This window comes from Balaenoptera acutorostrata, chromosome 11, assembly GCF_949987535.1.
Source record: "Balaenoptera acutorostrata chromosome 11, mBalAcu1.1, whole genome shotgun sequence".
Lineage (NCBI taxonomy): Eukaryota > Metazoa > Chordata > Mammalia > Artiodactyla > Balaenopteridae > Balaenoptera > Balaenoptera acutorostrata.
The window spans coordinates 65,396,791-65,408,812 of NC_080074.1; positions in this window are offsets into that span (position 1 = coordinate 65,396,791).

Here is a 12,022-nt window from a genome sequence, read left to right on the forward strand (position 1 = left end):
TGGTGGTCCAGTGGTTAAGACTCTGTGCTCCCAGTGCAGGGGCGTGGGTTTGATACCTGGTGGGGGAACTAAGATCCTGCATGCCACATGGCACAGCCAAAAAAAAAAAAAAAACATTCAGTGGTTTTCCAAGGCTGAGAAGTGATGGAGCCTGGTGGGAGTGATTCTTTTTGGGTGTGTAACTTTGCTCTCTTCTGCCAGGACTTTAATCTCCTCCTCCCTTTTTGGCCTTGGATCACTTCTGAAGGGCAGGGCTGGAGAGCACTAGACTGGGCGTCAAGAGTCTTTCTTAGCCACTGAGTCTGGTTCTGTGGGGAAAGTTACATCCCTTCTCTGGACCTTGGTTTTCCTTATCTATGGACGATTGGGAAATTGGACCAGACCAGCTTTCTCCTCAGCTCTCAGCTCTTCCCACCCCTCTCCCATCCAGGCCGTTCTCCCTCCTGTTTCCCTAAGTTGATGTCGTCATGGAGGAAATTAACACGACTTAGAGAAGGGTCGAGTCAGACGTCTTGATTTTCTTCAGATGTCAGGATCGCATTTTCTTCTATCTTCTGCTTCCAGGTAGCTATCCCACTGTCCCTTCTGCTTTTAGGGGCTTAAGGATGTTATTACCAAGCTGCTGATCTCTGCCTCTTGCCAGGCGGGCTCAAAGAAGTCTACATCCTTCTCTTAACTTTTTATTTCTTGGTTTCTTAAGCCCTTTATTCTGTTTGAACCTGATAGATTACCTCATTTCCTTGTTAAAACAGAATTGTTCGCCTACAGGATATTTATCCTACTTCCTTTCCGGGAAGGAGCTTGGCATGGTGGGTTCGACTCTGAACTCCACCTCCTACAAGCTGAGACCAAGGATCTGTGCATGTTTCTGTCACCAGGGTCTGCTCAGTCTGCTGCTGGGCTGTGTCCTGCAGTGTTTGCAAATGCAAGGTGGCCTCTTAGGCCCCAGGGCAATGTGGGCCACCTGAGAAAAAGCTCAGTGCCAGTCACCAGGGCAGAGTAGCATCAGCCACACCTGGTACCTGGAGCCAGCCCTTCCCTACCAACTCTTCCAAGGTGGGCAGCTCTCGTCCCTAGGTCCCCCAGTGTGCTACTAAGGGGTGCTGGGCCCAGACAAGCCACCCCTGGCGCACATGACTGTGTGTGCCCTCCACACAAACAGAATATTCCATCTGAAATAATTCTGTGGCAGGGTACACACAGGTTAGTTCAAGACACTCCCAGGAAACCAATTTCTCTTTGTACTTCAGGGAAGGGTTTGGCTAAAAGACCACTTGATCCTCACTATGGCAGGACACTTGATATCTCAGTTTGCAACATCTGCTTGCAGGATTAAGGTGACCTCACTTTTTTCTCCATGAACAATGGGTGAATGTTTGCCTCACCATTGTGTATGACCCTTTCTGCTGGATTTCCCAAACAAAAGAAGCCCAAACTTCCAGACCCCCCTTCCTTGTCCCCCATAAATGGCATCAAGTCATCAGCAAAAGACTATAAAAAGGTTCCAGATTCCACCTTAATGGGTACCCTGTCTCTTGCAGGAAATATCCCAAAATGTTATCTGAGGTTTTCTGTGGGTTGCCAGTGGTTTTTTCTTCTTCACCCTCTTCTAGATTTTCTACAAATAGTGTTTTGTTTCCTTTGTCAAAAAGGTTTTAAAGGAAACAATCATTCTCTGCAGCAAATTCTAGGTATATATCCCCTTCTATAGTGCTGGGTAAGTTAATTCAAGCATATAAGTAATTTTTTTTAAGACATATGAATTTAAAGTAAGTATAGGTGAGCATTTCTTTGATCTTGGGTAAGGAAGACCTTTTTTAAAAACCTTTTGTAATTATTAAAGACATAGATTATAAAAGTGCATGTTCATGGTTTAAAAAATAATTGAGATTGAATAGAATATTCATATAAGGAAGAGGAAGAGCCTCTCATATTCCAACTCCCAGTCTTACTCTCCAGACATAACCCAAGTTGATTGGAATTCCTTTCAAATCACTTTTTTTTTCTTTGAGAATTATGTTTTATTCGGTGGACATTCTGAGGACTTCAAGCCCAGGAGACAGTCTCTCAGATAGCTCTAAGGGACAGCTCCCTCAAATTGCTTTTTAAATGCACACACACGCAAACACACAGAGCATGTTTATGTTGACCTTTTATTAGACAATGAGATTATTCTATAATTACTGATCTGCTTCTTTTAGCACTTACTAATGTATCTTGGAGATCTTTCCAAAGCCCATGAATATCCATTATCCTACACGGTCTTCCATTGTATGGGTGTGCAATGTTTATGTGTTTTACCATGACAAACAATGCTGCAGTGAACGTATGCATATGTGTCTTTGGCCACTTGTGTATTTCCATAAGATAAATTCCTATAAATGGAATTGCTGCGTTACAGAATATGCTTAATTAAAGAACTTTTATAGGTATTAACAAATTGTGCTTCATCAACAATGTATAAGTGAGACTATCTTCTACATCATTGAGTAGTATCAAACTTTTTATCCTTAGCCAGTTTGGTAGGATTTAGTGATCATGTCTTGGAGTCTTGGAGCCCAGTGTAGGGACTTTGGCTTTTACTCAGAGTGAAATGGAGAGCAATTAGAGAGTGATAAGAATAAACTGTAGAGGGCAAGTCTGGAAGCAGACCAGTAAGAAAGCCTCTTGGGCAATTCCAGTGAGAGATGGGGGCCTGTTCCAGGGCAGAGGCACTATAAACAACAAGATTTGCTAATGTAATTGATGTGGGGAAAAGAGGAGAGTCAAGGATAACTACGACATACAGATGGCCAATAGGCACATGAAAAGATGCTCAACATCCCTAATTATTAGAGAAATGCAAATCAAAACTACATTGAGGGGGGCTTCCCTGGTGGTGCAGTGGTTAAGAATCTGCCTGCCAATGCAGGGGACACGGGTTCGAGCCCTGGTCCAGGAAGATCCCACATGCTGCAGAGCAACGAAGAGTAGCCTCCGGCTTTCCGCAACTATAGAAAGCCTGCGCGCAGCAATGAAAACCCAAAGCAGCCAAAAATAAGTGAATAAACAAATAAATAATTTTTTTTTAAAAAAGGTTAACTCTAAGGTTTTTGGAGCAATTGGTAGGAAGAAGTTGCCGTTAACTGATATGGAAAAGACTGTGGATAGAGCAGACTTGAGGGAGGGAAGATCAGGAGTTAAGTAGTGGATGTGTTAAATTTGAGATGTCTGTTGGACAATATCCAATGGAAAATGTGGAGTAAGCAGTGGGTTATAGAAGTCTAGAGTTCAGAAAAGAAGCCCGGGCTGGAGATATAAATTGGTAAGTCATCAGCATATGGATGTTATTTAAAACCAGGGGACTGTATGAGATCCCCAAGAGAGTCAGAAGAGGAAAGGTCTGAGTCCTAAGCCCTGGGATACTCCATCTCTTTAGAGGTCAGAGGAAATGAAGCAGAAGCAGCACAGAACATAGTGGTAAGGTACTTTGAAACTATGTAAATATTTCACTTTCATCAAACTTTCTATTTATGCATTTATTTAATCAGTGTGGACTCATGGTGTCCTATTTTATTCAATAGTTTATAATCCATTACTACCATTATTTACTTTGGTGCTCAAATTGTCCATGATTTGGCCAGTAGAATCCCTTTAAAACTGGCTTTTGTTTTGTTTTGTCTTTTGACAAATCTCCATCATTCTTTTTGAGTACATACTTTCTGGTGTAACATGTTCAAGGTTCATCTTCCCAAACCCAGCCCTGAAATCAGCCATTTTTCCAAAGAGCCCTGGTTTCTTTCAGTGGGGAACAATCTCTAGAAACCAAGATCTGGGGGCTGGGTGTGCTCATTATTATGGGGGAGTTGCTGTTCCCAGGCTCTAAGAGAGGGTTTCTTAAAGATAGAAGTTAAAGCATTTTCTTATACTTATGGGGATGACAAAATAGAGAAAATTTGATGACGCAGGAGAGAAAAGAGGAAATTGTTGGGCTTCAGTGCACAAGTGGACTTAAGCAGCATCCACAGGTACAGGAAGGCAGGTAGGTGAGTGTATGTGGTGGTGTCTACTTACAGAAAAACTTTATTTATTATTTTTTGGCTGCGTTGGGTCTTCGTTGCTGCGCACGGGCTTTCTCTAGTTGCGGCGAGTGGGGGCTACTCTTCGTTGCAGTGCGCATGCTTCTCATTGCAGTGGCTTCCCTTGTTGCGGAGCACCGGCTCTAGGTGTGCAGGCTTCAGCAGTTGTGGCGCGTGGGCTCAGTAGTTGTAACATGCGGGCTCAGCAGTTGTGGTGCACAGGCTTAGTTGCTCCACGGCAAGTGGGATCTTCCGGGACCAGGGCTCGAACCCATGTCCCCTGCATTGGCAGGTGGATTCTTAACCACTGTGCCACCAGGGAAGTCCCAGAAGAACTTTTCTGATTGCTTTTATTTTCTCAAGGAAATAATCACGGTCATTGGCCAAGAGGAAGGATGGGAGAAAGAGTTGTTGGAGGTTTGAGAAGAAAGGAGATAGAATGAGTAGTCATCTAGGAGCTCAAAAGTTAGTGAATAGGCTAGAGAATATAGTAGGATTACCAGGCAGCATGAAGGGTCCACTTGAGGTGATTAGGAATTAAAAGTGAGACTTACTAATATGAATGTGTTGGGGGGTTTTCTCCTGCCATATTAGGTACAGAATAGGGAGCAAGTTGGATTAGCCAGGGCTGCCAATTTGCTAAATAATTGCAACAAAGAGAGAGAGGCAAGGGAATCGAAGATACATGCATGGAAGACTACAAAATATGGTGGCATGTTTATCAAGTTACCACAGAGGGACTCTTTTTTCACTGTAACCTTTTATACCTTTTGAATTTCATACCATGTGTATGGGGAAATGGTGGCGATGTGGAATGGTCACTGCAGACAGAGGAGAGGGACCAAGGTAAGGTAAAGTCAAGGATTTTTCAGAGGAGGCTGGAGCCCAATGGAGGCTGAGAAGCAGAAATGTCCAGTGGCACAATCTGCAGGAAAGTGGGATTTTTGTGGTTCCTGTTTCTTCTCTTAGCAGGGTGCAGAGGCCTGGTTCTAGGACTAGAAAAGGAGGATTGTGGGCTTAGTGCAAGGATGGGCTTTGTTGAGGTGGCTGGTGATGTCATCCACCATAGGCTCCAGCTTGAGCAATAATAATAACATATAAGAGCGAACACATACACAGCATTTACAGTGTGCCAGGCACTGTTCTAAGTGCTCACACATATTAATTCAGTTCATCCTCACCACAACCTTTTTAGGTAGGTATTATTTTTATCCCCATTTTAATATGAGAGTGAGGCTCAGAGAGCTTACGTAAGCTGCCCAAGGTCAAAGCTTGTCTGTGGAAGACCTGTGATTCAAACCCAGGCAGTCCAGCTCCAGAGTCTGCATTAAACAAAGACAGAGGTGATGCCTGAGGGGCCTTGAAAGGAGCAGGATAAAGTGGAGGGGTTAAGGGGCAGGACTGGAGTTTCAATGCACCCAGAATGCAAGGGAGAGAGCATGGGGGAGCTGGGATGATGTGGGCTGTGGTCTGAGAGTGGAAGAGTAGACGTCTATACTCTGAGGCTAGTTGAAATGAGCCAGAAGTGAAAGTCCTGGGAGGGGTGAAGGTCGAGGAACCGGGGAGTGGGTGGTGGAGGACCATCCACGGGAGCACAGTTGAACACAGGTCTCTGATAAGTGCCGCGGATGATTCCTGCGGGAGAGTGAGTGGGCAGGGAAGAGTCTGAGCAGAGGGCAGCTGGGACCTAAGGTGGCACAAGCCACCAGAAAATCGGGTTTCCGTCGTTAACTCGTAGGGTAGCTAACAGGGTAGCACTGGGGGCCTTCTCTAAGGCGGAAGCAATCCAAGGAGTTATTGAAAAGCCTCAAATTCAAGTATGCCGCATATGTTCTTTGTTTGAGATTCTTTAACTTGAAAAGAAAAAAATCATTTCCTACGGAACAGTCGGAAAATAAATGGCCACCAGGTGGCGCAATAGCGGCAGCGCCCATCTAAGAGGTTTGCAGGCCTGAAGTGCCACCCTGTGGCGAGAAGACGAGATGCAGGGTGCCCTCCCTTCACCACACACCGCATCCTGGCTGCTCTCTCCCCACACCCAGTACACGCGTTGCAAAGTACAGAGAACATGAATATGCGGACTTGGACGGACGTAAACTGTCCCTGTCAGAGTCTGTTTCACCTGGAACCTCCCTCACCAGTCCAGCCCCAGCTGGACCTCAGGGTGGGCACTTTTCCCACAGCCAGTCCCAAGGCAGGCAGCGTTGGCAAGGGAGCAGAAGGGACTCTGGGCCTGGTTTGCCTCTCTCTTCCTGCCCCTTCTGAAGTCAGGACACTCTGCAGGGGCCCTTCCGCCCCACGCCGGGCCTCCCCTTTCACTCCTTCATTTCCTCATGCACCCATATTGTCGTTCACACAAGGAACATTCATTGGGCACCTAGTATGTGTGAACACTGAGCTAACTGAACCAGGGACCCAGGGATAAATGTGGCATGTCCCAGCCCTTGGGACTCACAGTTCTAGTGGGTGATGCCAGTCACTGGGTGATGGATCATAGGAGAGCATGGGTAGCGCTCTGATGGAGGGTGCCCGGATGCTGTGGAGGCCCCAGAAGGGGCTAAAACCCAGTCTTGGGGGCTCAGAGAAGGCTTCCTAGATGAGGTGGTATCAAAACTAAGAACTGCAGGGTGGGTATGATGAGTCAGACCAAGTGGGTGTGGGTGAGAGTTCTAGGCAGAAAAATAAAAATACCAAGGCCTAGCAGTGAGGGATCAAATGGAACATTCTAGCATAAATACGAGTTTATAATGGCTGGAGGACTACAAGATGAGAGGACAGAGGTAAGCAGGAGACTTGAATGTATGATGGGAAGTTTGGACTTTATCCTGACAGCAAAAATGAGTCATTGAAAAGTCCAGTGTTCGCCATCAGAAAGATTCATTTAGAAGTAGTGTGCAGAGTGCACGGGAGAGACCCAAGGCTGGGGCACTGGGAGGCCGGTGAGGAGGCTGGAGCAATATTCCAGGCAAGATTCAATAGGGCCTGCACCTAGGCAGCAGGAGTTGGGTTTGAGGGTAGTGCACAGATTTAAAAGATTTCCAGGGCTTCCCTGGTGGCGCAGTGGTTGAGAATCTGCCTGCTAATGCAGGGGACACGGGTTCGAGCCCTGGTCTGGGAAGATCCCACATGCCGCGGAGCAACTAGGCCCGTGAGCCACAACTACTGAGCCTGCGCGTCTGGAGCCTGTGCTCCACAACAAGAGAGGCCGCGATAGTGAGAGGCCCGCGCACCGCGATGAAGAGTGGCCCCCGCTCGCCACAACTAGAGAAAGCCCTCGCACAGAAACGAAGACCCAACATAGCCAAAAATAAATAAGAGCCTACTTAATAAATAATAATAAATAAATTTAATAAATAATAAATAAATTAAAAAAAAAAAGATTTCCATATGCTCCTTAAATGGTGAGGTTCCTGGAGTTCCACTGGGCTCACTCAATCTTCATAAAATAATGCCTTTGAGATCCACCTGAGTTGTATGTATCTATAACTTTTCCTTTTCATTGCAGAGTAGCATTCCATCGCTACTCTGCATGTATTTACATGCATGTATTACTGTTAGTTTGTACATTCCCCTGTTGAAGGATGTTTGGATTGTTTCCAGTTTTTGGCTATTACAAATAAAGCTTCTCTGAACATTCTGTCCAGACTTTTGCGTGGATACAAATGTTTATTTCTATAGGATAAATACCCAGTAGTGCAATTGCTACGTTATATGGTTAATACATGTTTAATTTTATAAGAAACTGCCAATTGTTTTCCAGAGGTTGTACCATGTTACCTCACCACTTGGCAGTGTGAGGGATCCAGTTGCTCCACATTCTCACCAGTACTTGGTTTTATCACAATTAACAAAAAAAATTTTAGCCATTCTCATCAGTGTAAAGTGGTATTTCATGGTTGACTTCATTTGCATTTGCCTAATACCTAATGAGGTTTAAGAGCTTTTCATGTGCTTGTCTGCTATTTGTGTATCTTTTCTGGTGAAGTGTCTGTTCAAGGAGCTGACTCGTTTGTATGGGTTTAAAATGTGTCAAATCATCCACATCTCTATCCCTGACTTCTCCCCTGAGCTTCAGATTTATATGCAAAGGCCTCCTGGCACCTTTGTGGAAGTCCCTGATGGTGGCCTTCTCAGCATGTTCAAAACCAAAAGTGCCATCCCACCCCCAGTCCTGGGCTTCCCCAATGGAAGAGGTAACGCTTGGAGGATTTACTACTATGTGCCAAACACTGTACTAAGTGCTTTCTTTACATGTTTTAATTAACTTAATCCTATGGGGTATTATCCTATGAGGTAAGTCTGTTTATTCTATGAGGTAAGTCTATTTTTACCTCCATTTTACACAGGGGAAAATGAGAGACAGAAAGGCTGACTGACTCTCCCAAGTTTGCAGAGCTGGCAAGTGGCTGGTAGGACCGTCCAGACACCTGAGAGTTACCCTAGATTCTTCTCTCTCTCCTCTCTGCATCTATTCATTCACTAAGGCCTGGACATTTCACCTCATGAATATTTTATTTCACTGTCTACCTTCCTATCCTTATAACTACTGCTCTATTTCAGACCATCTTTTCTCTTGCCTGGACAATTGTTAAGTACCGTTTTTTTTAACTTTCTATTATAGAAAATTTCAACCGTACAAAAAAGTAGAGAGAATAATACAGCGAATATGTCCATTGCCCAGCTACGACCAATATAAACTCATGACCATTCACTTCATCTATACCCTCCACTCCCTCCTGCCACCCAACCTCATTATTTATTTATTTATTTATGGCTGCGTTGGGTCTTCGTTGCTGCGTGCGGGCTTTCTCTAGTTGCAGCGAGCAGGGGCTACTCTTTGTTGCGGTGCACGGGCTTCTCATTGCGGTGGCTTCTTTTTTTGCGGAGCCCAGGCTCTAGGTGTGCGGGCTTCAGTACTTGCGGCAGGAGGCCTCAGTAGTTGTGGCGCACGGGCTTTGTTGCTCCATGGCATGTGGGATCTTCCGGGACCAGGGCTCAAACCCGTGTCCCCTGCATTGGCAGGTGGATTCTTAACCACTGCACCACCAGGGAAGTCCCTAACTGCATTATTTTGAAGCGAATCTCAGACAGCATATTAATACATCTATAGATATTTCAGTATGCACCTCTAAAAGATGTTTTAAAGAACATCATCACAATTACATGATTAGCAGTATTTATATTAATTATATTATATACTTAGCATTAGCAATACTTTTTTTTTTTAAAGTTACTCTTATTTATTTATTTTGGGCTGCATTGGGTCTTCGTTGCTGTGCACATACTTTCTCTAGTTGCGGCGAGCAGGGGCTACTCTTCATTGCGGTGCGCAGGCTTCTCATTGCGGTGGCTTCTCTTGTTGCGGAGCACGGGCTCTAGGCACGCAGGCTTCAGTAGTTGTAGCATGTGGGCTCAGTAGTTGTGGCTCGCGGGCTCTAGAGCGCAGGCTCAGTAGTTGTGGTGCACGGGCTTAGTTGCTCCGCGGCATGTGGGATCTTCCTGGACCAGGGCTTGAACCTGTGACCCCTGCATTGGCAGGCAGATTCTTAACCACTGCGCCACCGGGGAAGCACCAGCAATACTTCTTTAAATCCTCAACTATCTAGTTCGTGTTGGTATTAGTTATCTCTTGCTGTGTAACTTAGTGGTTTAAAATAACAATAAACATTTATTGTCACTCAGTTTCTGTGGGTCAGGATTTCGGGAGCAGCTTAGCTAGTTTCGGCTCAGTGTCTCCTGAGATTGCAGTCACTTGAAAGCTTGACAGTTCCTGGAGGATCTGCTTTCCAGGTTGCTCAATCACACTGGCTGGCAATTCAGTGCTGGCTGTGGCTTGGGTCCTCTCTGCAAGCACTCTCCACCGGGCAGCTTGAACGGCCTCAGAACCCATGCCTGGTTTCCCTCAGAGCAAGTGCACCAGAGAGCCAAGGAGGAAGCTGCAATGCCCTTCATGACCAAGCTTCGTAAATCACACACAGTTCAGCAGCATTCATCCCATTATATGTACCAGCCTGCTTCCACGTAGAGGGTATGAATACCAGGAGGCCAGGATTTTTGAGGGGTGGGTGGGCATCCTGGAGAATGGTTACCACAGGTTCAAATTGCCCCAGTTCTCCCTCTCTCTCCCTCTCTCATTTACAGTTGGTTTATTTGAATCAGGATCCAATTCAGGTCTACATCATTGCATTTTCTTGATATGGCTCGTAAGTCTTAACCTCTAGGTTCCTTTCCCTCTATTGTTTTTTTTTATTTCGTTCTTCCTTCTTTGCCTTTTCTTTTTCTTAAAAAAGACTCTAGGTTGTTTGTCCTTAGAGTTTTACTAGGTTTTGCTGCTTGCAGCCCCATTACGTCATTTAACATAGTCCTCTGACCCGTCTTCCCTGTAAACTGGTACTTGATCTAGAATGTAATATGCCTGAGAGTCAACTTTTTTTTGGAAGTGTTGCTTACTTGCATCAGGAGGCATATGTCAGGTTGTCTCTTAATATGATGTTGGTGGCTATTATCATCTCCTAGCTTCATTATTCCGTCAGAGGTTTACAATAGTGATACTAATCCTATAATTCCTTCATGTAATAGCTGGAGTACTTCTATAGAGAGAAACTTTTACTTACTTTTTGATTACCCTGAAGTACAGTTTATACAGACAAGAAAGGATAAATGCTGCTGTTTATTGACAAAGTGACTGGTTTCTAGCATCCACCAAAGCTGACCAATATTTTTAAAATATCATGAACTTATGAGTTTATTGATGCTCAAATTATCCCATCTTCGGCCAGGAGGAGCCTCTTTAGATTAGCCCCCGAGTCCTTCTGAATGATACTAGTCATCTTTGACAGCTCCTTTGCTTTCTGGCATAACATTATGTTCCAGGTTCATCTTGTACATTTCCTGGGCCATTTCTCCAAGGAGCTCTGCTTCCTTTTAGTGAGACAGGAGAGGGACCACATCTGGGCATTAGTGTATAATTGCCTTTCAACTAGCCCCTTTCCCCCAGTCTACTCTCTAGTCACCTGAGATGTGAGGACTTAAATCTGACCATTCCCTTGCTCAAAGCCCTTCCATGCTCTCTGCTGCCGTCAGGACAAGGCCAGCTCCTTAGCACCGAACAGCAGGCCCTCAGTTATTGTTTACCCCCTCCTTCTCATTTCCTACTGGTCCCCTCCGTAAAATTTACAACCCAGCAATTGCACTCCCAGCACTCCCCATGCTGAATCACGCTCCTGTGCCTTTTCTCATACTAATCCCTTGACCTGAAAACACCCACTCCTACCACTGCCTTTCTAACCTCACCACTTGTCTCACTTGACTCAATCTTCGAGATTTCACCTTAGTTCAGGTATCATCTCCAACACACTTTTCCCTGAACCAGGAGCAGGGCTGTCTCTGTTGTCCACGGCCCTGTGTTTACCTGTAAGAACTTAATGTCTGCATGTAGCTCTCCTGCACTGCTCCGCCATGATGACTGAAAAGCAGTAACTATATCCACCTCTGGCCCCAGCATGGAGCACGTTACCTGGCGCCAAGTGGGCGCCCCCATCTGACCCCCTGCTTCGCAGAACAGACTGTCTATTCTCCCAGCACAGACATCCTTCCACTCCCGCCGCCCACCGATGCCTTCCCCACTCTAGCTCAGCCTGCAGGTCTGCTAGGCGTGGAACGAGCTACGTGTTAACCTCTTCTGTTTAACTTGTGACTGGTGGGCTAGTTGGGAGAAGACTAAAAGGGAGCTCACTGCCCTGCTCTGGTTACAAAGATTGAGGGTGCGAAGACAGTACCTGAAACACCTCACATTTCCTGCTCCACCTCAGCTGGGGCCTCAGCCAGGAGTCAGAGTAACAGGAAGCTGTTTACAATGAGGGTGACAACCAGAGGGCAAGCGTGCCAAAATGGAGTAACCTGACTGTAATGCAAATTTTGGTTTATAATCACATATATAAACTCTACGAGGACAAGGATTTTTA